This window comes from Falco cherrug, chromosome 3 (assembly GCF_023634085.1).
Source record: "Falco cherrug isolate bFalChe1 chromosome 3, bFalChe1.pri, whole genome shotgun sequence".
Taxonomy (NCBI): Eukaryota; Metazoa; Chordata; class Aves; order Falconiformes; family Falconidae; genus Falco; species Falco cherrug.
In genome coordinates this window covers 56,180,405-56,206,580 of record NC_073699.1, presented here as the reverse complement: position 1 = coordinate 56,206,580, position 26,176 = coordinate 56,180,405, and the positions used below count along the sequence as shown (strand labels likewise).

General features: G+C 43.0%; 1 protein-coding gene across 8 annotated transcripts in view; it reads right to left on the bottom strand.

Annotated features, from left to right (window-relative positions):
* The window catches only part of ZNF521 (zinc finger protein 521), a 232,359-nt gene that overhangs the window by 30,788 nt on the left and 175,395 nt on the right, over positions 1–26,176 (bottom strand). The window lies entirely within an intron of this gene.

Here is a 26,176-nt window from a genome sequence, read left to right as displayed (position 1 = left end):
AGTGAAATTCACTACAGCCCTTACTGAAGAGAAAATCCAACAAGATCTATGAATGGAAAAGACTTCTGTTTTCGTAAGCTCAGGAAACTGGATGCCCCTCAGCACTTACGGATGGTGAAGTGTTCTTTTACCTGGAAGGTTTCAGAATGTACAAAGCTTAACTGGGCATTAAAAGCACAGATTTTTTCGGTGCGATTAGCACCAAACAGGAATGCAGAGCATTAGACTTCAGTGGGAAACGATGAGTAGGCCCTGAAACACCCATCTCCCTTAGCTGAGCCACCTGACCACGACCGTGTACATTTGCAAAACAGCACACCAGAAATCTAGCGCTGATCGCACATCACCCCATTTACCATGGGTAAGATCTGTCAACGCACGCGTTTTTGGCACTGTGGCTGACGTGGAGTTTCTCGTACCCAGTGTGAGAGGGGAGGGTAGTTTATACCCTCACATCACTCCTGCTCCACGTTTCCAGTCCCAGGGGCACACGCAAAATCTTTTGCAAGCCGCAGGATTTCCCAGCTCCCTTTCTGACAATCCTACGTTTTTTTCCCCTTTATTTGCATTTCTCCTCTTAACAGTTCAGAAAAGTCCCTGTGTGCCTCCTGACGCAGCTTTCCCATCAATGTCCTGCGGCTTTAAAACCCTTCCCACTCCCTGCCGCTTGTTCCTCCGCTTCCTCCCATTGTCCTCCCATTGTCCTTTGAAGGCCGGCTGGTGCCTGGCACCAGGTTCCCTTCCTGAGGGTGCTGCAGGATTCATCCACTCCGCCATGAGGGCAGTCAACGGCTGTCCTACTTAGAAACAGTTGCTAGGTAAGAAGTGGCTTCCAGCCCTGCTGCAGAGGCCTCAATTCCCACAGCGCCGCTTAGAAAAGGTCCTTCTGTATGTCACCGGTGTGCTACATGAGTAGCATCGATCTCACAGGTAAATACTGTATCCCATTATCAAAAATCAAAAGGGAATAAAACACTTGGCGACTGGCATAGCTCCCTAGCATTTCTCGGGTGAAAAGGAGTGATTTAGGAGAGTGTCCTGCCCACCTAGATGCCACGCTGCCTACCTCCTGCCGGGCACAGCACTGCCTGCAGTGATTAGTGACCGTAATGATGGGCATTCGCAGTTGGCAGCTGCTGTAGACAGCGAGAGCAGAGACTGCGTTTTGTACTCCGCACAACAGCCCTCCCCACCGACGTATAAAGAAAACATCACGGCGCTGGCGTAGCTGAGCGGGGCCAGGCGCCCTCTCAAAATGACCCTCAGTAACTTAGCAGAATTGAAAAAATGTCAGTGGTAGCCCTCAGCTTTCACTTCTCACCGGCCCGAAAGCTAATTTTAGCCTCCATGTAAGTCATGGCATCTTTAGCCAAGGGTGGGAATGTGTGGGCTTCAGACAGCGGATGTGAAGCCAGGCGGTGGTGGCTGTTCTGTGCGTGGAACTACCGAAAGCTAGTGTCATGTGGTTTTCAGGTGTCAGAGTCCTTTATAATGTGAAGTTAAGGGGCAGACAAAAACCAACAAAGCCAAAAGATTTACACAAAGTCGGGATGGGGTGGTGGGGAATAAACAGGTAAAAATGTACTGACTACAAAATTTCTATCCTGACCACAGTCCGTAGCTGGGGAGCTCTCTCTTCACTGAACATCTAGCTCTCGTAATGTTCATATATAAGGCATCTCCGTTGCCCTTCATGGTAAAACTGTGTTTTCCAGCTAGTGACTGTGAGAGGAATGGAGGAGCCCATTTTGGCTCTTTAAAATGGACTCATTGGCACGTGGCCATTTTTTTAAACGCTCCTGTCTTCCTGTCAGTCTTAGCGCAACAGGGTGGTGCCACGGGAGCAAACACAGCTGAGCATTGCCTGCACGCTCACGCAGCACACTGCAGACTTCCCTTCATCCTCCTCCCAATCCTTCATTAAAGCAGTGTTCAATGTTCCTGCCTCCATGCTGAAGAGCGATCAGAGGGGTGTGAGATGGCAGGCCTGCCCTGGGAGTCAGCTGAAAAAGGTCAGTGGTCCCAGCAATCCCGTGCGCACAGACTATTGCCACTGAGGTGCCTGTCTCTGTTACCCACACCAGACAGAACAACTTTGCTGCTTTTGACTCCCATCCCACCTGACCGGGCACTAATTTATAGCTGGGTCCGCTGAGAACAGCTGTCAGCACAAGCTCAGGCAAAGGCTCAGGTCAGTCTCAGCTGTTTTGCCACCACAGCCTCTCTGGGGAGACTAGAATATCGAGGCAGCGGAGCACAGGCTGCTGAGGTACACGTCCCATCCAGCCAGACACACAGGTAGTCAGGTACTGTGGGCTGAACATACTCAGCAAAAGACTCCTGGGGGGACAGATTAGTAGTAGGTGACACCTTTCATAACTCTTCGTAGATAAATAAGTAAGCATTTATCAAATACATGCTAACAATCTCTTTAGTAGGGAAAATTTTAGTGGATTCTCAAGAGTTGCCTGTGATTTAGGATTTTCCACCATCACTGACAAACCCTTCCAGTGTGTTCTGCTTTTGCTACTGTTGACAGAAGACAAGTATGGCCCGCGCAAGCACTGTCAAGGGGAGCATAAGGGAAAAGAACCTGGCATGCACCCGTCTGTACACCTAAGAGAGATGGTCGCATCCTGCTAGTCAGGCTCTATGCCATGCTGTCCCAACAGGCAGCATCCCATAGCTGTGGGCGAAGCCGGAGAACAGCATACTAGACAGAAGAGGAAGGCTCAACAAACCATATATAAATGTCTTTTCTTTCCTGAACTTGCAAATCAGTAAGGAGGACTATAAAGGCTGCCACGTGATTAGATAATTTCTCCTACATCCAGATCTGTGTTGTGGTCATTACCAAACAGACAGCTCTGAGAACGGTGCAAGTGCCCACAAAGGGTAATTACAAGCTAGAAAGCCTGCACGGTGAAGTTTCTCCATCAAACTGTTTGTGCTGATATGCACAGTCAAAGCAATTAGGACAAAGGGAGCTCCATCCAGGATCTTCCATGTCAAGGTGAAGATAATCAATGCCAATTCTCAAATCACACAGTTACTGTTGGCAAAGTGTAAATGAACGACGCTAATCATTCTTGAGCACAGGAACACTGAACGGGGAGTTCTTCAAACATTCCAAGGGAGAAAGTCTTCCTAAAAAGAAATATTTTTATATGGAGCTACAGAAGACAGAGAAGGTTTTTTTGCATTTCCATTACCTTAGCTAATGAGGAAAAAGTAGGAAGAAAGGCATGCACTCCTGATGCTGAAGCAAAACTAATTCTAGTTACACAGTGTTTATACTTGTTCAAGAAGAACCGAACCCCATTAAATGTGACCCTATTGTATTTCCCATATCACTCAGATCCAAGGCGATCTCCTGCTCACAAACATCAAAATCACTTTGATTACTGTATGTTGCAAATCCAATTTTCCTAAAGGCTTATAAACAGGGTTTGAAAAATCCCCTCACCCACTTGCCTGGGGCAGATAGGAAACTTCCCCAGGCAAGAGACATCAATTTGTGCAGAATCTAAGCTATCTCTTAAAAATAAAATGTTTTTAGTCTCCTAGTTCTAAAGACCGCATTTAAAATATGACTACATTTGTATAACTAATAGAATAATTTTTCCTAAGTCCTGCTGTTCAGGGGGTTATAAACCCCTCCCCTCACACTCTTTCACCCATTTTGTGCATATCACCTGCTCTGTGCTGCATCCTCTGAACAAAGGGCAAGGTTCCAGTCCTTGAATTCAAGAAAGTGAGAGCAACATGATTTAAATTTAAGGGAGACAAACAAGGTTACCATATTGGCAGAAGAGCCAGGAGTGCTGGGTCCCATTCCAAACTCTGACACCGACTTCCTCTTGTCACCTTGGGCATGACAGTATGGCCAGACTACCTAACTTTAAAAAGAGGTGTTAATTTTTAATTTCTACTTTAATAGGCTGACCTAATTAGTATCCCTTAAGACTTTTAATACAACCGGGACAGCAGAGCTGGCAAAGTCTAGGACTATCCACGGAAGACCCAGAATCACTGTCACCTGCCTTTGAAAAGGTTTAAGATAACACGTTCGGGCACACAACTACCTGCTTGCTTAGGTCACACAGCACCGCACAAGGATGAAGGAACAAGGCTTTGTCCCTGTGCTCTACTCTCCAGAGAATTTAAAAGCACAGCCAGCGTTTTATCTCCCACTGGCATGAAAAAGTTAGGGTGTGGCAGCTCTTGCAAAGGTTCCAGATGCAGAAAGAAGATGCAAAGGGCTGTGTTTACACGCTGGACCCTGTCTAGCTTTTCACATTTAGCAAACAATTTGATAGGGTGCTATGGAAGTGCAAAGTATGATATCATTAATAAATAAAGGGCCGGTGAAATGTCACGTTTTCAGTTTCCATTTGGGATAAATCTGAAATGGAATGGAGTGTCAGATACAGTCCAAGAGGCTCTTCTTCCCTGCAGAACAGAGCTACAGTTCTTTGCTCTTACTCAGGAAAAAAAAAAAAGAAAAAAAAAAGAAAAAAGTGCTGAACAGCTTTAAAAAATTCAATCAAAATAATCTGCTCTTTGGAAAGGTGGCGGCTGACAGTAATTGGAAAATACTGTCTGACTCATTTATTAAAGTGAGATTCAGAGTCAATTGATTTAATAACCATTAGAATATTCTATTAAGGATATAATAGGTTGGCACAGCCCTATTTTTTATTAAGAGTTATAGGTAAGAAATAAGCAATGCTATGGAATTTTAGACAACTGCTGTATGGATTAGGCTAAAAATATGGCTTGCAAAACAGGTATAAAAGCAGCAACTATCAGGAGGAGGAATAGGAAAGTACATTACAGTGCAAATGAGTTAGCTGAATGATGAAAAAGAAATGAACCTTTAATATAAAGTCTGCACTTTTCCAAACCTAACAGAAAACTATGCATTGCATTCCCTGATGTGGTACATCGTAAAACAAGTCAGCACGTCCTTCACATTATGGATCCAACAACTCCATAAGGAAGGCAAGAACAAAGTACCCACTGTACAGCACAGAACTGCTGCTTACTGTTGCCCTTACATGGTCAGGATATGAGTTTGGACATGGTTAAGACTCTGCAACATGGATGAAGATGGTTTACCCACTGCTGGTAGACAAATGAGTTTGATGCATGCAGAATTTCTGCATAAGTAAATTAGTTTCCATTTATAATTATTATTCAGATAGTGGGAAAATGTAAACATGAATCAGTTCTAAATAAATGCATTTAATATTCATCTAAATGTTTAATATTTACACAAATATTAAATGTTTGAATGGGGGTAGGTAGATTTTAATTGAGGTGCAGCCCATTATCTCAGCAACTAACTTGATAACCAGCTATAAAAGCAAACAAAATCAGTCTTCATGCTGAGCATATATCCACATTTGGGGATCCTCTGTCTTTGCACCAACTAGCCATGCTGTGGAGTTACTGCGTAACCTGTATGGCAGGCAAGATCCCCCCGCTTTCACCCCCACTTGAGGCACTGCTTTGGACGACCTGGCCCAATTTGTGCTACCAACTCAATGCACAACTTTTTCATTTCACGGAAGGCCCTGACATTTCAATATACACTTTAAACAAGTGAAACCCTTTAAGCAGCCTCTAGACTGTGTGTCCCATGTTTATGCTTCTTGCTCTTCAATAAAAACAGAACTAGAGCAGCTACAAGCAAATGTTCACTGGCTGACTTACATGCAGCTGTTAAGTCGGTAACCACTGGGGGCCCTCTTATATTGTCTGATCAACACTACAGCCATTACCGAGTACCAATTTGTAACAGTTTATAAGTAACTCTTTCTCTTATTCACCCTCGAGATTGTCCAGAAGGGTCCTTCTGCCTTTTACTCTGAATAAATCTATAGGCAAAGGTCCAAAGATGATGAAGTCCTCCTGGTAAATCATCACGAGGCTGGGTCCATGCTTAAAAGTGTCTGCTAAGAAGCAGTGTAAACTCTGCCCTCCACACAACACAGGAACGAAATGGCCTGCGGTCTCTGTATTATTTTCAGGTCTAAATCATGCACAGCTCCCACATTCAATGTGTTTTCTTTATAATCTTTTTTACCAAGCAAACCATGCCCCTAAACCAATTTCTCCTTCTTCGCATGGCTTCCACTCTTCCCGAAGTTAACTTTGCAGCACACATTTATAAGCCAGAGATCTGAGGAGTAAGGAAGGAACGCCATAGATGACAGCTAACCCCTTGGCTACAACACCTCACACTGAAAACCAGGAAAGACAAAATACACCATACAACACTGTAATTTGCAGAGTATATAGCCATCCATGCTCCCTAGTTTATAGTGCTATGTTTGTTTGCATTTTTGTAATTCTACTGGCCACACACAGACACGTACACACACAGAGAGACACACACACACACACACACACACACACACACACACACACACTCACTCACTCATCAGCCTCTCTGGGCCAATCTCATTCCTGCTCCAAATTCAGTCTTAGGGTCCACTACGGTAACTGCGTGACAAGTATCCTCAACTGCTAAGGAACACACAACACCTCTTCCAAGCCTGGAAGCTGACATGAAACAGTGCTCGAAGTCTCCAGCACCATGTTCTTAATTTCTCCGTGATTGTAATAGTGCTTCTGTCATTTTCAATTTCTCAAGCATTATCACAAAACCCATACGACAAACACTATCCACCATGGTGTTAATTTTGGAAGCTGACATGAAAAGCATGGAAATACAGTGATAAAGTAGGAGAGAGTAAAGGCAAAGCATACAGTTGGAATTGCAGCAGGAAAAAGAATATTGCTGGAATTTACAGCTGTAAGAACCTGCCATGGAAAAAACCAGCTTTTTTTTAAAGTTCTAACTAACGGTTCAAAACTGATGGGACAGGATGGAGGAATGGATGGAAAGACAGAAGTACACCCATGTCTCTCCTGCAGTGCTCAGGGCAGATCACCATGGGTTTGGAATCGGGAGGGTGGGGGTGGAAATATCTTCCTCACCCTCTTGGCACTGTTATCCTGCATTTCCCTCTCGTGCCACACACTACTGCGTGTGTAGGCAGGCCTGCACGGTGGTCTGTGTTTACTCTTAATAGCACTTCTAACTGAAACTGTGATGTTAGCTACGGACTGGGAAACTTAAAACATCAGCCTGCAACCTGAGCAATGTCTCTCCCCTTGCTTTTTTTTCAGTTCAGAATGATTTTGGGGCAAGGCTCTGCCCATGACTGAGGAAGGAGGTGGACAAGATGCAAGGAACAGTCCTAAATTCTTGAGTTGCCAACAACTGTAGCCTCCCAAGGGGAAAGTTGAGACCAGGCTCTGCCTCTGCCTCGAAGGATACTAGCCAGCATCAGAAGGAAGAGGATCTGCACTGTGATGTGGAGGCCAGGCCACACTGGCTCCCAGCAGCACCAGGCAGAAAGCCTTATTCAACTGGTCGGGAATAAATCCTACAGCCTTCTGCAGCGTATTGCTAAAGCTACAGCAAAGGGTGCTGACTGATGGAATGACAAAGAGCTGGGATCCACCTCCTCAATTAAAGCAAAAGTTCATCTCTCCAGGGCCAGATTTTGAAATTAGATCTGCTTAAGGGAAAGCCAGTCTACTGCATCTTTCATTCCACTGTATTTTTGTCTGAAGCAAGGGATGCATTTCACTTCACCAACTGTTCACTTTTTTGCTTGGTTGCACTCACTTTGGCTGCTTGTAAGTGAACACTTCTTACCACGTGTGCCTTGTATGTTCTATTAAAGCCACAAATTGTCTGGCTTTGGTGAGGCTGTATGAAAAAAAAAAAAAAAAAAAAAAAAGAAGGGCAACTGGCAGGGTCTATTTCTTAATAACTGTCATGTTTTCAGCTCAAGTAAGAATGATTTAAATACAGCAAATGCCCTCTCCATCAAAAAACAGCATTTTCTGGGCAACTGGCAATCAGGAGAGAGTTCGGGAATTTAGCAACAGAGCTATTCACAAACTGATGGGACATGCATAATTTGCTACTCCTTGTCTGTAACTGCACTAGGAAAACGTATTAAAATTTGTTTGAAAAAAGTCTTGTGTTGCATCACGTAGCTATACACATTACAAGGTTACACTCCATCACTGCACTAAAATCCCATGTGATAGAGCTTATTTTGGAAACAATTTTACCATGGGATATAAAAAGAAATTTAAACCGGTAGGAATAAGCTGAGTGGTATGAGTTATTTGTAGACAGATGATCCAGCTCAACGTTTACCTTTTCAAAAAGCACTTGGTGAGCACTGCTTAAAAACTTGGGAGACTGATCCTTCAAATGTTGGCATAACTAGCTCAGGGGAGCAGGCTTCCCATCTTACTAGACTCTTGTCTAGACTTTCTGTGGGCCTAAATTCTGCCAAAGTGTGCAAGGCCAAGCCCTCCACCCTTACACTGCACAGTGAGATGGAGATTGCTATCTGCATATAACAGATAAAGAAACCAAACCCCAGGGCTGCTAAATGTCTGTCTTCCTACCCCAAACAGAATAAAAACTCTCCCACTAAATTCCAGCGGATGAAGAATTAGGCTCTGCTTAATCTGCCCATCGTTACGAACACAGTGTCAGAATTAAGGTCAGAATTGAGTTTTTCTTTGTTCTTTTCTGTGAGCTAAGAGCCTATTTCTTTCAAGAAGAAAGTTTTTTGGACCAAATCTTCTCTAGCAAAGTCAAATTACAATTGGAATGGCTCAGAGATTGCCTGAGCAAAGTAGTTATTAACAATTTAATCAAACTGTAGGGGGAAAAACTAATAAAAATGTCACATTTATATTCTGAAGAATTAAGAACAGTAAAATATAAGTTAAATCTTTTGGTTTTTTTAGCACTGTTCATTCAATTTCAATATTTTTGTTCACTGTTTAGGCTAGTTTCTTTTTCATGTTCTTGCTTTCTGGTTGGAGAAACCAGTTTTCTCTGTTATTTTATGTTAAATGCCTATTAGTAATGCCCACTCATCTGGGACTTCTGGATCTAGTGGAAGTGCAGGTATATCTACTTTGAAGTTTTGCACAAAGAAAACACAAATTGTTAAACTAGGAGAGGGTATTTCATGTTGCATAAACTAAATGCAACCTGTTCTGTATTTAGGGGTACTGGGAAAACATCTTCTTGCATGGAGACAATCAAAGCGTCAATATTAATTCTACACCACAGCGGACCAGCTGTAGAAATTATGTTTTGTACACAGCTCTCATCAGGTATTGCTTTTGTTCTTAGTATACAGAAAGGGTCAGAGTTGCCTTCCTTCTTTTGGCATGAAGCCATTAGATGCCTGAAAGATAAAGTCTCTAAATGCTGAAATGCCGTTTATCCAACCTACAAAGAATTGTCTGCTTACTCTTAAAAGAAGGGGAAGAAAAAAGTTAAATTGAAAAAAAGAGTAAATAGGCTAGTCTAGGCAAGGGTCAGATCTTCCTGTATTACTGGATATTTGAATTGATAGAATGAAGAAACAACAGTGCTCCTCGTGATTTCCTAATAGATCAGATCCTACTGATATATTTTTCTGAATCTAAATGCCATTATAGGTGTCAAATGTCATTATCTGGCATCTTCTTACATAGATGAGGAACGCTTTGAAATGAGCAGCAATTGCTGGGATATTGATCCAGTCCTTAAAACTCATTTAGGGGTGTATCAGCTTCCTGCTTTCTTTCCTCTTAACCTCCATCTCCTCACCTGCACCCCTCAGAAAAATCAGGGAGGAAGAAGCGGTTCTGGCTGTTAAGGCCCTCAGGTCTGTGCTGATAACCAGGCACTTGATTAGATTCTTTTCACCTGAGCAAACTGCTTTGCCAGTTAGGGGAGATCTCCTTGTACAGCAACGTATTAAAATGATAAAGTGCAATGTAATGTAAAGAATTAGTTTGCTGTTTTATTTAGGAAAGCATGAGAAAGCTCAATTTTAATTTGCGCTAACCTTTCCCTATGTCTCTCTTTGATCCTGCTACAAAGCAAGCAAGCAGCTTTGGGCTCACGTAGCAAAAAAAAGACCAGACTTCATTCTAAACCTACTCCACTCTCCTTCCCACTTTCTCTGCTGGTATTAAGACTTCACACTGAGCTGAACAAACAGCTGTTGGGATTTCTATATTAAAAGTCCTTTATTTGTGGATAGGAGAATAATGAGGGCCAATTAGTTATTTTTCCTCTATTTGTTACATGTTTGTGGGTTGGCTTTTTTTTTTTTTAAATTCTAAATGCCACTTTTAAAGATATATTCCAACTCTTCACCAAACTTAGTTCCTCAGTGAAACAAAGACACCATTTCCTACTGTACTGGGAGTCTTCTGAACATCTCCCTCTCTCCAGCAAACTTTCAGGTAGCAGAACGGCAAAGTTATGAACATGAAATAATAAGAGAAAAAGAGGAAAAACAACAAAGTAGAAGAAACAAAGAAGAGTTGGCTGAAAAGATATGTATCGTTGACAGGCAAAGATTGGGTGGGGAAGGAGAGCAGACATAGCAGCAGCGATCAAGAAAAAAGGGGGTAGACTGAAAAGGCTGATGGAGAAGAGGTGCCAAGCAGAAGCAGGACAAGGGCATGAAACCTAGCTGGAGGCGAAGAGGCAAAAGGAAGTCTTGATTTAACCCTCACTTGAATTTCACTGAAGAAATGCAGAGAAGCTTACATTTCCAGACAGAGTTTGGGTAATTCAGTGCAGCTCCAATGGCAATAATGATAGATGTATTTTTACAGCCAAATGTCTTAGGCCAACATTGCCACTTTATAATTAATAACAATAAGCAATTTAAAAGAACAGCAGGCTACAAGTATAAGGCATCAAACTGTATCACCAAAGGAAAAAAATACAGCACTATTATGAGAAAAATAAATGTATAGGCTGTCAGGTCAATGTATATCCTCTCTAGATAAAACTTATAGAGCTGGAGAAAAATGTGGTGTGACATTAAATGCCTATGAGGTGATTAACATCAGTGAAAAAACAAAAAACACTTGTAAGACTCCGAGGAAATCTGAAATGCGATAGGAAAAACATGCCTGTAACAGCGAGAGAGAGGTGGCTGACCACTGTAAGGCATTAGCCTTTCACTGAGAGATACTCTAATAAATAAATTACAAGCCTACATTTGTTGGTTGAAACATTCTCCGAAAGGCCCACTGAGTTTTCATTGTGTGTGTATGTGTCAGTTCATTTAAATAAGAGGAGGTAAGAAAAACGAGAGAAACCCAAGGTGCACGGTGGGAGGACTCGGACCGCACCTAGCGGGAGGGAGGTCAGCGGAGGGGCTCTGCCGGGCTTTCTGCCACCGCTCCTTCCCCGGGGCTTCGGGCAAGCGCCAGATTCCCCCTCGCCCTCCCCTCCCCCGCCCACGCCTCCCAGCCGCCTCCCTGCAGCGGGCCGCTCGACTCCTTCCCTCCGCAGGAGCCGGCCCCGCTCCTGGCAGCCCCGTTCACGCCCGGGGAGCGGGCGCCGGGCCCCTGCCGCCGGGCCCCAGCCGGGCGGCCCCACCGGGGCTCCCGGGAGCCTCCCGCCTCTCGGCCCGGCCCGCCAGCCCCGGCCCAGCCGCAGCCCCGGGGCAGCCCGCCCGGACCCCGGGCCGGGCCGGGGGCTGCAGGGCCGGGAGCCGCCCGGCGCCGTGCGCGGCCTCTCCGCGCCCCCCGCCACAGCGGTCCCTCGCCGGGCAGCGGCAGCGCTCCGCGAGGCTGCGCCGGGCTCCAGACATCTTCTAGCACGGCCGGGAGGTGTGCAAAGGGCAAACCAGGCCGTCGGGCCCCGGCAGGCACACCTCCAGTGAAATGCCCGTGTGCGCCCGTGAGCGGCTGGAGCGGGGCCGGGTCCCCGCCGGGTTGCGGCTGGGAGCCCCTCAGGCCCGGCCCGGCCCGGCGTGCGGCGCTGCGGGCACTGGCACAAGGTGCCGCGCAGTCCCCGGAACCAAATTTATTAATGCCACGTGTGGCAAAATTGGGAGAAGGGGTTAAAAATCGTGAGATTTAACCAAGTGTATGCCTGGAATTCTGCGCGGGGCATTCAAGTTTGGGCAGTCTCCCCGCAGAGGGTTTCTCTGTAACAAGGAAAGTGAGCGTTTGATGGGTTTTTTTAAAATGAAGACCGAGATCTTGATGCAGTAATGTCATTTCAGGGGCTCAGGTTGAAAAAGAAGCACTGAACATTGTGAGACTTGTGATCAAATTGTGAAACTGTGAAACCTAATTTACCCAAATGAAATGGGGGACACAAAATTAATTCAGATAAATGAGGATTTTGAATAAGCAAGGGACTATTTAGTGCTTTTAATACACATCCTGGGACACAACCTCATTACAGATCAGGAGTGTTGTGCTGTGAGTTTGTGTCAGGGTGGAAGTGTCACTGACACAACAAATAAAACCAAAAATATCCTACTCCCTGATCGCTTATTTTGTGTTTCCATACGCACACTACACGAGCCTGAAGAATAATTAACACTGCTGAGAAGAAGCAGCAACAGTGTATGAGTCTCACTACAGCAGACCTCTCATCATAACAGAAATACAAATGTACTAGTTATCGTAACTGTGTTATGCTAAGTAGACCTTTGCCCCACATTATTGTAAGTTAGAGGAGGGAAAGGGGAAAAGGAAGATGGTATCAGCATTCTTGATGATATTTTATTTATCCACACATACCGTTGACACAGTTGAAAAATAAGGAGAAGAATGGAAGGAGGCATGCATAGTACTTGTGGGCCCAGGTTTTTTCACATTTCCTCAGGGAAGACGACTGCCAGTGAATACAGCCATCCCTTTCACAGAGCAATCCCGAGCATTAACTGCCCACAAAAAATAATAATAATAATAAAAAATTTCCACAGCTACCACATGGACTTAAAAAGATGCTGTGGGCATCTTTGCTGTGGACAAATTTTTAATTTCTTAACTTTATGACAATTTGTCCAACACCTGAGCAGATTCTTTTAAGCTACCATTTAAATATTTAAATACCCCGATTATGTAATGAAGGCCAGTTCTGCAGGATTTTGTTTCCATCATCAACCTCTTGATATTAAGAAATAAAAGTGTTTCTTAACAGAATTGTACAAAATGTGCATTTAACTTGCCTGGTCTTTTCTTTTTGAAAGCCGGAGGGCCATCATTTGGAAGCCCAGATGCTGTTTAAAATGAAGTGTCTTCATCACAAACCTTGCAGGCAGCAAGTTTCTGTACTTCCTCAGCATGTTATGCTTACTTGTCAGTCTTTCTCCAAACAAAGTGGGGAAAACAAGCATCTGAGACACAAAGATGTAAAGCAGATAGAATATATCCCCCAGCCCCTTCGATTGCCTCCTTCACCTCACTCAAGAAGCAACTTTTAATTTATTAAACCTGGGGGTGAGCAGAGAGATTTAACACTAAGCAGGATTTGAACAACAGAAAATAAAGTCAAGGAGGAGTATTACCCCTCTAGTCATATTTGGAAAAAAGGGGTGTTTTAGAAGTCCAAAAAAGAAAAAAAAGGGATGGGAGGAGGGCAAAAGGTCAAACTCGCTGGCTACGCCATATATCACTGATCAGCAAGACCCCACTGTCAGATTTTGCAGTGCATTTTGCTAAGAGTGAAGCGTGCAGGTTTTGATCCTGTGACACTCTTACAAATAAGCAATATAATTTGTTGATGTTTATTTCTCCTTGATTGCTGGACTTGATACATGATATGGCAGTAGAGTACAATAAAAATTGCTGTGTTAAATCCTTGAAAATTATACAGTTGAAAAAGTGGGCAGCCTCTGTAGTTCAGCTGGGCACCAGAGGCCAAAGATCACAACTGAAAATAATAGTTGATGAAGAATACCTGCAGAGCAGCAGGCAAACTGAGGCAGGGAAACTGAACTGAGAGCCATACTTGCACACCACCTACCAACCCTCTTCTCTTTCCAACATTTCATATGTGTCACTGACACACCCTTCCTCTCCCCGAAAAGGTAAAAAAAGAACAAGCTGGCTATGAAGAAAAAAAACCACCGAACTTGAAAGTGAGCTATAGCAAACAGAAAGTTGGCTGACATATCAAAACACCAGTGTTTCTCAGAAAATAAACCACTCTGAAGGTCTTAGTAAAAAGTGGCAATAGCAGGAAAATTCCAAATTAAAGTTGTTGCTTTGTCCTTGGTTCACTATGTTGGTAAGATACTGCACCGTGTATAGTACATTATCTTTGAATCACACATTCTGTGCCCTCTGTCACTGGATCAAAACTGTCACATCATGGTAAGTCAAAAATACCTGCCAAGTAACAGGTATCTTTCACCTTTAATTTCATGAAAGGCCCACATGAGAGAAGCGCATGTTGCATGGCCAAGGTTTGCAGTCATGTCTGTTCCCAGCAGTACAAAACAAATCAAGGTCAAAAGGGAAGAGTTTGCCTACAGTCCTGCATGTGTGTTTGCATTTGTGTTACAGAAACGGAGAAAGCTAGCAAATACTGCAAGTATAATGGTTTCAAGCATGAGGGAAATACAATATGATGCAGCTCTTACAGGGTTCATGCAATAAGTAATAAATGTCACTTCTGAGGGTGACCTGCTCATTTTACCTCTTATAATAAAAAGCGGGTGCATGGGGGTCAACTGATTTCAGCTGAGCCAACACCAACTGAGCATACAGCCTTCCATGTTGGATAACTCAGGCTGCATGGTTTGTAATGTATTTTTTTTAGATGCTACACAAATGGTACATTCAAAGGCAGCTTGGTTTCTCAAATCTAGTGACTGCCAGTGGAAGCTGGGTGTCCATCTACATTTACACACCTTTAAAAAAACCCACAACACTTCTCTGCTGTGGAACTGCAGAAGAAACTCCCTTTCTGCCCCCTCTGCCCCCTGCCCGTGCATGCTGTTCCCCCAACCCCCTCACTGCTTTCACCCAAATATAAATAAAAAGGAAGATCTGCTTCACTACATTTGCTTGCATTAATTGATGTTAAAAAAGTCTGTTAAAAATAAAGCCCAGCAGTGACATTTTTCTTTGCTAAAGCACGATAGCAGCACATTACAAACATTACAAAAAGGTCCCCTGGTAGGATTGTGAAGTTCTACTCTGGCAGTAAAATGCATCTACTGTATGTTCCCTGATTTATTTATTTATTTATTTATTTATTTAACGCAGGATGTGTCACAAATGCAGATAAAACTCCCTGGCTCAGCAGCTGGGTTGCAATACTGAATGGGAGCACTGGATGAGTACCGTGTATTTTTAGCATTTGTTTTACCGCGGTCAAATAAGTGATCCTGTTTACTGGTGGCAATGACGCTCGCAGCTATTCAGTCCCAGCTTGACATTTTCCCTATGGCTGCACCTCTCTTGCTTTTGCATGAGTTGGGTGGTTCTGAAGGACGTGATACTTTGTGCCCAGAGGTCCTTTTGACATTTTAGAACAATGCATTCATCAGGCTGCTAGTCTCCTGAGGTACACCCGGAGCAGCAGAAAAACTGAAGAACCACAGAACCCAGCTTGCACACCCATTCTCCAAGAAATCTCTCGCTATGCCAGCTGACATATGGGTTTCTGGGAAAACAGTTTCAAGCCAAGTTAAAGACTGCATTGCCTTCAGGGAAGGTGAGTACAGATGCTAAATTAGGCCTGGCAGGGTTGCCAAAGTGGGGAGAAATAGAAACAAAGGGGTCAATTGTTTTTGTGTCCCTGGTGTTGCATACCAGGATAAATATAGCCTCTCCTCTCTTGCCTCTCTCTACTCAGGGCTTTGTAAAATGCCCTGAGTATCTGCAGAATCGGGTCCCAAATCCTGCTGCTTGCGTAAGCTTTGCCAAATCCTTAATGCCCAGTCACTTGAATCTTCTTAAAAATGTCTTTTTCTAGACCACCTGAGGATGTCTGAGAGCAAAAGAGAAGCCGGCAGGTAAGTGGTTCTGTGGCTGTAACCTGTCAGACTCTGAAGGAATGAGAGCAGCAGCAGAATATACTGTCACCTGGCCTTGTTACCTGTTCCCTGCAGCTCACGCTGCAGTCCAGCCCAGAGAACCTCTCCATGTGAGGACAAGCAGCCAGAAAAGAATGGGACCAGGAACACTGAATAAGGCACACATATTTGTGTTCTTTTTTTTTTTTTTTTTTTTTTTTGAAACAAATAATCATCACTCCAGGCAAACATGGCAGAACTTAGATGTTGAAGAACACACAAAGCTGGACAAGGTAGAGCTGTGCAGGGGTCCTGACAGCATTTCTTCAAAGCAGAAGAGCCCTGTGACAGAAGATAATGGCACGTTGGCTGTGACTCTAGAAATAGGTGTTCAAAGCTGTAAGCACTAGGAGAGCACAGGTCGAGGCACATAGGAATCTCAGTGAGGGAGCATAAGCAGGGTTGGATAGAAATCTTTGAGAATGATCACAAGACCCTTACACTTGATAAAGGGGTAAGAGTAACACAAGTGACTATAAGTAAACTACATAAATCCAAGTATCCAAAACCAGCTTGGTGGCTGCAGTTGTCTAGTCCGAGGAAAAGCAACATGGTTAAAGTGTAATATAAGTTGGCTTCTAATAAAAGAACTGGCTGTAGAGGTGGAAAGAAATGGAGAGATCTTTGAGATGATGAGAAGGAAAAAGCAGTGGGATTTGGAGACGGGAATGGGTGGATTAACAGAGCAAAAAGGAGCCAAAAATAACAGTGGAGGAATATTGAGAGAACATTACTGACAGGTGTCTGCTAGTTATAATTATATATCTCTTCTAATGCCAGTGTTATATTAGACTCTATCTAAACAAAGATATTATTTCTGTCTTTGAGCTCCTGATCAAGAGAGAAGAAATACTTTCTGCTCTTATCAAGTAATGAATGAACCACACTGGAGAAAGATTGAAGAGCAGCAATATGGACACATGTCTCAATAAAAGATACATGGATATATATTTCAAATTGCATATAGAAATGATGCTTGAACCACTACTTAAGCAGGATTACTCCTTAATTTTTTTTAATTACTCCTTAAACCATAGCCAGAGCAAGTCTGTAACACCAATGTGAATGAGGAGGAGGAGGCGTTTTTCCTGTTTGAAGCCTAATGGGGTTGCGCGGGAGAAGAGGAGAAGCTGGCAAATACCTTTGTCAAAGGAGACTGCGGCCAGCTTGATTGCTGTCTTTTACTAGTAAAATAACTGGAGCTGCAACCAGCTACAATTAGGTGCTCAGTAATGTGTTAACAGGTAGCTATGCAAGCAAAAATGAAATCTAGTTAAGCCAAGCTGAACTTTGATCCTCAACCTATCTTTTACAAAGCAGCACCAAGGGACTGTGGTTTTTTTCTTAGCAGCTTTCACACTGATACTATCACAACAATTAGTGCTTTTGAGACACGCTGGTGGGATTGACAGCTGGCTGATGACACAGCACAGCTTGGAGACTGCCATTAGATCATCACTATTGACAGGTTATCTGCTTGTTCCTCACTAGCAAAAAGTTGTGCTGTCTTTTGGCAATTGCAACTTATTCTTGAAATATGCCTCAAAACAAGCATCTTCCACAATTTTGTATTATTCACAGTTAAACTGGTAACACAACTGTCCTGAGACTGTGTTTCACAAGGGACAATCCTGATGCTTTAATACCATCATTACAGACACCCTGCAAGTGTTTTAAGGCAGATTTTCTTGCCAACATATGAAAAAATTGCTGTAATAGGATTTTCGTTAAACCTTTTAACTGCCATGTAAGCTGTGGAAAAGTGAGTGTGTGCACACATATGTACAGTCTATTTGTTTCCACGTCAAATTTACAAACCTAAACAAAGGAGCAGGGAACTATGGTAAAGACCAGTAAGTGCGATGGCTCTGCATAGGAAAGAAACTGTAGTATAGTGAGCCTATCCCAGCTGAGCCGGAGAAGATGAACACAAATTACCCAAATATTAAAAGCAAGCAAACAAGTCTGCGTGAACCAGAAAGCAAGAAAGACTTGCTTTCTCAAGATCTGTGTTTCCTAGTTGATTGACTTTGTGTCCAAGAACGTACATGTGCAAGCTCTCTCCCAGGTCCTATTTTTCTGTTCTCTACTATAGAATCTGTAAAGTTTAGAAAGGGCTCTTTTTCCCTGTCTGGGAACACCGTACAGATTGCTGTCCTCCTCCTCAACTGCATTCTCACAAAATATGTAGAAACACAGCTTTCTCTGAGCCCTCTCTCCTTCTGTCCAATATGAACAAAACGGAGAAGACTGACATGTGGACAGACATGTACTTTGGCCATGTGACAGCTGCATAACGTGGTACCCTCAAGAAACAGGGCTTCATATGTATGCTGAACTTTCTGGCTTATGAGCAATATAAACAGCATTCTAAATATGTATAATTTAGTTGCTTCTCACTTTGAATGAGGTGTGGGGAAAAGAAATGATTTGCTCTCCCAGTTGCCCCAAGGACTGTCACTCTATTGCCACCTGCTACAAGTCCCACGCCGTGCAGAGCAGTCTGGCTGATCCCAGGTGACCCCAGCACGCCTCCCCATGCCTCACTTTACAGTACAGGGCAAAACCAATGCAAAACAGAGCATGTTCTTCAAAGTCAGCCTGGCTGACATCCTTTGAGCTCACCTTCTGTATGACTTGGTATAAGCAGTCACTATTAGAAGGCCAGTCTGCAGTTATTTACCAAATGACAGAAGTGTTATTTCCTTTGCAAAGTGAGCACTCCAAGCACCTTTGCATGCATTTGGGGCAGGGGCTGCTTTTTGCACCTTTCTGTATTATCACTGTTATGTTATTGTGCTACTGGTACAGGACTCTACACGAAACAGTAAATTCCTTGAATGCTGGTTTGTTTTTCTCCACCCATGCAATAAGGGTAGCCAAGCCAAGGGCTTCTTCCTGCACACTCCACAATGCCTTACGATTGCACTGAAATCCTGAGGTGCTGGTGGGTACCCAGCATCTCACACGTGGCGCTGACACCCTGCTGAATGAAGCCCTCACAGCAGACTTCTGAGTGACACTTGCTCTCCAGGCCTCCAGAAACAGCCTACCCACAACAGCAGAGCTCGGTAAGTTTCATCAAAACACAAAAAAAGACTTAAGCCTAAAGCAGAAAATACTAAACCAAAACAGGGAGTGGGCACTGGCCTCTCCTACCAGTTGTGTGAGGCACTGTTTTTCATGATAACGCCTTGATAGCCATCTCCCTTCAGTAAAATGAGACACTTCTTTCCTTAGGGAGTGGGCAGTGAGTTAGAAAAAGACTAATCACTTTTGAAAATACTAAAAAAAAATAATCTCTATCTATATGGTTAAAGAAAAGTCTAAGTCTTTCTAATTTGGAGAATTCATCTCATGGAGCATACTAGACAGTTGCTAGGGGGCTCTGACTGAGGGCTCTTGGGTCTTCTCCATACCTTTGATCTGCATTATGAAATGTTAATGTCCACCACGTCAGGACTTGTTACATAAACATACCCTTTCTCTAACTGCTCAGTCCTGCCCGTTGCAACTTCCATTCATATTATCCATTTATATTTAAATGCTGGCTTGGAGCTTATACCCAGAAGCACTGACATTTTTAAACAGGAGCAGCTAAACTAGGGTAAACTGCTAAATATAATTTATTGATGATAAAGAGCTTGGTTCAGATTAAATTCTAGCAATTTAATAATGAACACATTCACATCCTGCATCCGGAATATGTATATGTATGTGTTTTCCCCTCCTCATTTAACTGGGAGGAGAGGGTCTCGGAATCTGTGATTTCCTGTTGATTAGATATGAAGCAACCACAAGCACATATTTTTGATATCTCTATTAACAGACTGTTCATGTCTAACTGCAAAACTTGGTTGCACTTCTCTCAACATCTTTGCCCAAGACAGACCAGTAAACACAATTCCTCTCTCTATAATTAGCCTTTTCTCTAAGGGCCCTGAAGTAAGTCTGCATGCCGTAGATTTAATATCCAGTGCTATATCCATATGTGCTGCCCTTGTCTGGTCCCAGAGCATATAAACTCCCCTATTAGCAGCCTTGACTGCTTAATTATGCAGATTTTTTTTGTACCCGCCTGCCTGTAAAATTACTGTGTCTAACCTTTTTTTTCCTCCCTCCTCTTTGCACCATGCTGGCCATTCTAATGAAATCGGCATAGGGGAAAGGGCCTGATTTGCAGTTATGGAGGCTGGATCGCACTGGCAATCTGTCCTTAGTGGGAGTTACAAAAGAAGTCAAATGCCTTCATCTGGTTCTCCCCTCTCATCCCCAAGGTGATTGAGTTCACTTCCTGATGCTTCCCAAGTTTTCCTCGGGCTGTCCAATCAGCGCATCCACCAGGGAGCCCAGCCTGGCTTGCAACAGTCTCAGTATCTAGTTACAGCCCCACCAGGGACAGTCAACTATCCACCCCCAAGCCTTCAGATGAAAACCTTTTCTAACAAGGCCGCCCAGCGCCAATGAAATAACACACATCTGCATATCCACTGGGTCCCATGTTTCTTGTGCTCATGGATTATGTATCTTGCAGCCTCTAATAAAGAAATGCAGTTCTTTGTTTAATGTTTATCTTGTGCTTGTTAAGCAAATGCTAATGTTGTATCAGAATGCTTTAGTGCTATTTGGGTTTTTGGTGATTTACTACAAGACAATCTGCTGTGAAGTAAATTTAGAGGGGAGGGGGAAGGAAAAAAAAATCAGAGAGAGAGAGAGAGAGAGAGAGAGGGAGGTTTGACAGAGAAGGAGCAAGAGGCAGAGGGAAAGACGGAGGGAGAGAGATGGGAGACCGAGCGCAACAGCTCCCGGTATGACTTCCCTAACCCCCAGCTGACATGCCCACTTCATCACGAGCCAGTCTGATACCTGGAGGTGCAGAATCAACCCAGTATGATTTCCAAAAGGGATGAGATGATAACTTCCCCTTCAGTGATAAGGTAAACAGTGTCCTGAAGGGTAAACAAAAAATAAAAAGGCCCCTTTTGTTGTCTGCCTTTGTGCCCTGATGGTTAGCACAGTGCTGTGTTATTCACAGACCACAGGGAAGCCCTAGATTTAATTGTTCATGCCTGGCTCCGCTAGAAATGGGCAAAAGAGAATATGAAGTATTCAGAACCCCCTTCTCCAAATTATTTTTTCTTCCCGCCCCCCTTCGGGAGGGGGAGAGAGGAGATGTGGAAGCTGATGAACGAATGAATGTCCTCTATTTACCCTTTGGCAAGACAGAATATAGATATCCACAGCGCTAAGCACTCCTGTCAGTCTCCGTTCAATTCCTTCAACCCTGTTTTGAAAGACATAAGTTCTGGAGTTCTGTTTAATTTTCTTCTACAAATGAATCAGCTGCCCACGTACCCCCCTTTCACACTACAACATCCTTTTTAGCGACTACCCTTTGTCACAAAGATCAGTTCGTTTTAAGGACTGCATGAAATAAGGTTGCACAGGGTCCCTGGGGTCAAACCAGAACTGCAGCTTACAACTACTTTATGGACAAACAGTTCTACACTTTCAGTATGATGGAAGCCTGAAAGATATAGATTTCCATATGGAGATATCTTCTGGAATCACGAAGGTATCGTGCGGTAGGGCAGTAAACTAATGTTCATTCTCTTTGCGCACGCGTGGACTTTCAGCACATGAATATCCCATTCATTGCTGTGGTCCTATTCTCTTAGCATACATTTTACCCATTGTCCAAGATGATGAATGCATCACACTGCTGCACTTACAGATGTATACAATTACTGATTGCAAACACTCAAGATTTTTAAACCTTTCATTGCTGAAAGAGTAAAGTGGGGCTACTGTAAGTTGGTGCTCAGTCTTCTGAACTGAGAACAGTGACCACCTGAAAGTCTTTGATACAGAAGATGAAAAATATGACAAGTAGTTACGTGAGGTTTTCTACCTTTCCCCTCTTTTTATGTGCCTTGATTTTCAAAAGATCATTTCAGCTGGTAAGAGGGACTTCATTTTTTGAACCCACTCAAATCTCTAGGTTATCTGCTGAAACTGCTGATAAAACATTCCTCTTCATAAATACCAGATGGGTATTTCGGTGCTATTTATTTACAAGGAGTTGAATTCTCATTTTGAACATAAAAACTACTGTCATCAAGTAGATTCGTGTAGGATCATATTTCCTCTATTAATTTAAAGGGGAGGATTCTTGCTCCTGTTAGCTAGCTCTGCCCTCTAAGTGGCTTAAGAGCACAAACTTCCTGTGTTTTTGATTACTGCCTTTTCCCTTCCCTGCTTTCCTTCAACCAAACGGAGTAAATTTCCATCTAAGTGGTATACTTTATTTTTTTGTATTTGGGGTATTACTATACAAAGCCATCGTGAGCTCCACACACTCTGCTAATGCCCCGTTTATTATTAGATACAGTTCAAGGTCCTGACTGTAATCTTTTAAAGCCCCTAATGACCTAGGGTTGGGCTCCATTTGAGACTTTCTTTCCACTTACGGTCCACCAAGAAAATTGAGCTCAACAGGAACACTAAACCTGACAGTGTTCCCATTTAAATCCTTCAGAGCAAGAGAGTTTCTCCATAAGCCTACTGTAGAAGTCCGTATCTGACCTGCTGACTTCAGCTGACTCTACGCAACAGCATCACCATGAACTGTCTGCACGGGAACCCTGTCAGAGACTTCATTTCCCTCCTGCAGTCTCCATCAAAGCTACCTTTGGTAATCACTACAGCTGAGAACACTGCTCAGCATAAATTAAGAAAGAGGCTCAAGGACACAAGTCCGTAAAGACACAAGTATACACTTGGCCTGAAATACAGGAAAACTTCAACCTCCAGCCTGTGATAAAGAATGTCCATTACAAATATGAGGCTTGACCTAGTGACTGGCATCTGTGTACAGATAACCTTACTGCGATGTTGAAGTCATCTTCACTAACTAGTCTGCATTATTCCAGTTTCCATACCAACAGATTCTAATTAGACAACACTAATGCACATGCCCCTGATAGCCTGTGGTTCACCTTATAGCTAGCCACACTTTTAATCTGTGCTGTGTGGTAGTGGCAGACACAGAGCAGGAGATGTATCAAGAATCCCTGTCTTTTTTTTTTTTTTTTAATAAGAACCTGAGAGTCAAACAGACATTTTCCACCAGCATTAAAAAAACACCTCCTAAAAGTAAAAATTGACTGCTATGGATCTAAGCAGGAAAACTGCATAGCTATCAAACCATATTAGTGATGAAGATATATCCTAAATACTCCTAAGTACCTGCTCATCTTTTTTTATCTTGACAAGAATCACCGAAAACAGAGTTGGAAGGGACCTTAAAAGGTCACCTAGAGCATCCCCCTGCCTTAAGGCAGGATCAGCTATGGTGTACAATTTAGATGACCTCGAACTAACGAAGCAGAAAGGATGATGGCTAAAATGCCAGTGGATTAAGCCCAGTTCTGAATGTATTGATTACAAGGAAAAAAGCATTTTAAATCTGCTCTAACTGTGCAAGAGTCAAAGAAAACAGGTGGTTAACAAGTTGGTTAATCCAGGTTGTTTGCTTCAGGTGATGGAGTCAAGTGTTTCTGACTGTGAGGAATTATTTTCAGGATCTAGTCAGATCCAGATAGATATCTTGTGGCTGTGCAAGCTCTAACAGAGATATAGAGGTGTTTGATAGCTACCTGTCAGAGTCAATTTGCAAGAGTCACCGTGAAGTTTTTAGTAACCATCTTTTAAGTATAATGAGTCTTTTCTGCTTGAATTTCAGCCTGTGATGTTTCCAGAATTTCTGGAAGTGACAGGACACACAATAAAACCTCAGAGTCAAACCCAGGTGTCTTCTACATAGAGTGCAACTGCTCCGTCAGTATAAGATACCGATGACCTAAAAATGCCTGAGGAGACAGAATTTGGCTCCAAAACTTGCCACCTATGCCGTTTACCTTCAGTTCTGGGGTATTATTAAGAGAGGATTCACAGGGTGTTTTTTGCTTCCCTGACAGGTCACAAAGACCTTCACTGCAAGGTTCTGCTTTGTCATCTGTGCTGTAAACTTGTAAAGGGAGAGAACCAGGAGGCACGTAAGAAAAGCAACATGAATCACAGTATATTCAGCTACAAGGGTAGACACACCTGTAAACCTCCATCCCTTCTGGACTGGGAAGGTATTCTACCTAAGCACCTCATAGGTATTGGTGAATAGGGGAGAGACACCTGGTTAAAGCTCCACCCAAATAAACCATGATAATTCTGCTCTTGTAAGTAACACGAGAAAATACGTGGAAGTACATTGGCCAAAGGATTATTAAGGCTTATCTTCTAAGCCTGTTTATTTGGAGAATAATTGTGTGTATTAGCTATTCAGGTAAGAGTGACTACTAAGAGCTCTTTTCACCACTTTTGCTTAGCAGGAAGACTTACATTTTCACAAGCATATGAGCTGATTGAGATGCTATCTGCCTTTGCCTTTGGAAGTAAGATATTTGTACCAATGGGGATTTCGCTGCAGGACCACACAGTAACTGCAGGTACTGCGGACTATAATCCTTGAAGAAACACAGTGGCTGTCTACTGACTTCTAGGTAAAATTCAGGTTGTTGGTTTTAAGCTATAAAGCCCTAGCTGGTTTGAGCTGAGAGACAGCATTTTCTTCAGAGAAAATGCAACAACTGTGGTCAGAAATGCTCAACTCACCAGCTCTATTCTGGCACAACCAAGCAAACACTTAATGCCGGGAGGTTTTGTTTAGCGATTTGTAGATTTAGACTTTGTTATCCAAAATGGTTCAACAGGACTGGAATCTGATTGCTTTTGGAAATGGCCTTTTGCAAGAAGCTGGTTGGCAATTAGAGGGGTTCATATGGAATGGTCTGTAGGATAAGCCTCAAACTGGGTAACGTTCTGGAACTGGGAAAGATTTCTGTGGGTTTGTTAAAGATTTAGTAAAGTCTATTCTACTTTTGTGCCATGGAACGGCTGCAGCACAAGATTAGTTAAGTAAAATAAAAACAGTAATGTCAAGTTTCAGAATGGCAGAGCAGCCTAGCAGGAAGGAATCCTCCCTTATCTACCTCATTCACACTTACAGCCCTGAGGAATCAGCAGATTGCATGACAGGATTCTCTGCTAGTTTCTGAAATAGCAGAGACTGTCTGTAGGGTGGTCTGAAGTGAGTTGTGCAATGTTGCAACGTAAAGGAGGAAACACAATTAGTGACTGATCATCTCAAACCCTTAAGTATGTGTTATCAGAACTAAATTATGCAGCATAAAAGCTAGTTAATGACTGTGTTGGAACCCCATTGGTCATACTGATGGCTTCAGAAACAATGAGACAATATGTATCAGATATGTTGGTATGAGTATCAATATCTATGTGTATATATTAATGAACGTATCTTCTCCGTTGGTCCCAGTTTTTGGCAGATTCTCATAGACAGCACCTTGGCATACCTGAATGGGACCGGTGATTTGTGGAGTTGGTATTGTGTGGTAGGAGCAATGATATTTTCAGGAAGTGACACTGGGTGGCCACTACTGATGCTCCACAGGGAGAAATGAGAAGACCTGCAAACCCTACACTGCAACACTGGAAGCAGAATTTTCTGATGGTACCTTACAGCAGGTGCAACCACTTTCAGCTGTATAATAAGTGTCAGAAAATGGCAATCAACATTGTGACAATTCTTTTGGTTTTAGCTGAATATATATAAAAAAAAATTAAAAAAAAGACTAAAAGCTCATTGCATTATTTGAACTTCATTCAGTCTTAAACTACATGCTCTCCCTTGCATTCCTCTTCTGGTCTCTGATGGGTCAGACTTGGGGATTTTTTTAAATTTTAAAGCCCAATCAAATAAGCTTTTTTTATTTTTCCTTTCTTCTAAAAGCTAATATTGGGGTTGAGGGCCAAACAATATAATGATGCAGTATTACTTGCATTATTCCTGAAGCTATTTGATTTTGACAAGCCCACATTTGGTAATTAACATGAGAATGCCCCCTTGGGCCATTCTCCTGTTAGCTAAAATATCTTATAAATTACTGTAATAAAAGGAAAAAGTGAACACACTGCCTGTCAATGTTTCAACTTATCTAGCAAGAAGAGGAGACAATGCCACGATCTGGAAACACGCACACGCCAAATGGATGCATAAATTACACTGTCTATGCCCATCTGAACCAGTCACCTGTCTGTCAGTGAAAAAAATACACATAATAGCGTGTAGTAAAAGAAAAGCGCATTACTAT